Genomic DNA, 2484 nt, shown 5'->3' on the forward strand with positions numbered 1-2484 from the left:
AGGGGTAGGCAAAGACTTCATGAATTAAAAGCAAATTGCATGCGTAGTACTTGAAAAAATTAACACCTTGGACAACCTCTTATTGACAAGTTTTTATGTGGAAATAAATTACCCAAAAAGTGAAAAGATAACACACAATTAAAAAAAAACCCTTAACTAATAAGCACTCTGACAAAGGTCTGCTTTTAGAATTTTTAAAAAGCTAAAAAACATTAGGGCCCCTAAGTTAAAAATTGCAATCCAGAAATGGGCATCCCAGATGAACACACACTTCTCAGAGGATGAAATTAAAGAAGCCAATAAATATATGAAAAATTGCTCCACATCATTAGTCATCTGTGTAATGCAAATTAAAACAACACTGAGATACCATCTCACCCCAGAAACAATAGCTAACATAAGGAAATCAACCAACAACAAATGTTGTAGAGGATGTGGGGAAAATGGAACACTTCTCCACTGCTGGTGGGAATGTAGACTGGTGCAATCATTATGGAAAGGAGACTCCTTAAGAAACTAGGACTGAAAATGCCGTTCAAGTCAGCTATCCCCTATGGGGAATTTTCCTGGGGGAACTGAAAACATCATATCACAGTGATATACATGTACCTATGTTTATAGCAGCACAATTTGTGATATCCAAATAGTGGAAACAACCAAGATGCCTGTCACATGAGGAATGGTTCAAAAAGATGTGCTATTTTTATACAATGGAGTGTTACTCAGCTGTAAAGAATGATAAAACTCGAAGCCTTCATATTTAAGTGGATGCCAGTTGAAGACATACTTATGAGCGAAATAAGCCGGGTTCACGTGTGTAAATATCATATAGTGTCCGTAGTATAAGAACTCAAAAGAAGAAATACAAATAGAAATGTATAACACAATTAAAAGGAAAGTGAGAACTTGAGGACCGGACAATGAGGAGAGGGCAAGGAGAAAAGCTGGGAGACAGGACAGGGGCAAAGCCATACATGTATAAACACAAGATGGGCAAAACAATGATCCTGAGATACATCAGCATGTTTTCCAAACTAGCAGTTAAATGCTAGTATTCTCACCCTCACTAACTATACATTCTGTATCTGTGAATCAAGCAAGTGCACTGAAGATAGTAATGTGTAATAGAAGGGTCACGCTTGGAATTCTTGTCATTCTGGTCTTCTACATATGTACTTCTTTTGATGACATACCAATTTCTACCATACTGTCTCACAAGAAGTTTTCTTTTTTCTGTAATGGGTAATAAATGAAAAAAAAGAAGAAGAAGAAAAATATGTCACAGGACCATCCTGTTACAATGCTGTATATAGCTAGATTTCTAAACTTCTGTGTAAAAATATGTAATTGTTTATTCATATTCTTTAAATATTTTTCAGTTTTTAAATTTTTATCTCCATATTCTACACACACTTAATGTTTAACATATCAAAACTTGATGGAAAATACCTGTTCCATGTTATGCCTAAGATGTTTGATATTCAGACAGATAGTGACGTTATACCCAACTGCATAAGATGTGGTGTAATAATAAGCTTCTCTTCTGGAGTGTTAACAAACTAATTTTGCAGACCAAAAATTAGAGAAATAGAAGGACTGACAGGACAGCTCACATTTTAACCATTGCCTATCAAGATCAATGAAGACTCAGGATATAGGAGAACCTATATTGTAACATCATGTAACTCAGTTGTGTCTCAAATTTTCTGGTCGAGATTATGGGACCACACTGCAACGTGATCAATGATGTAGTGTGCTTAAGGAGAGTCACATGGAGAGAAAACATTCTCTCAGGCTTTCACAGAGAGTACATTGGTCAAGCAATGGCGATCACTCATCCACATGGCTGACACTGACAAAGGAGAATGACAGGAGAATGAGCTTGCCAGGCAAGCTCTTATTCTACTGTGCTGTCACCCCATCCCCTCGATTTCTAAATTTGTGTAAAAATAGGTAATTGATTTTTTGTTCAATTTATTTATTTATTTATTTATTTATTTATTTATTTATTTTTCTGGTACTAGGGATTGAACTCAGGACCCTGCACTTGCCTGGCAAGTGCTTATTCTACTGTGCTATATCCCTGGCCCAATTTTTCTCACATTCTATAGGGATTTAAAGTTTATAATATCCATGGTTGTTGGAAAATACCAGCTCCATGTTATGTCTAAGGTGTTTGATATTCATACAGATAGTGATGTTAAGCTCAACTGCCTATGTTACAGGGTAATAAGATCATTAATCTTCTCTTTGTATAGTTAACAAATAAAGCTTTCAGACCAAATATTAGAGAAAAAGAAGGGCTACAAGGACACAAAAGAACCTTTGCTGTAACATCCTGTAACTCATTGTTGCTCCAACTTTTCTTTCAAAGATATTATGGGGCCACAGAGAAAAGTGATTGATGATGTATAGTGTGCCTAAGGAGAGTCACAGAGAGAGAAAAAAAATCTCTCAGTCTTTCACAGAGAGCAAATTGGTCAA

The sequence above is a fragment of the Octodon degus genome, unplaced genomic scaffold, assembly GCF_000260255.1.
Source record: "Octodon degus isolate 3935 unplaced genomic scaffold, OctDeg1.0 scaffold00378, whole genome shotgun sequence".
NCBI lineage: Eukaryota > Metazoa > Chordata > Mammalia > Rodentia > Octodontidae > Octodon > Octodon degus.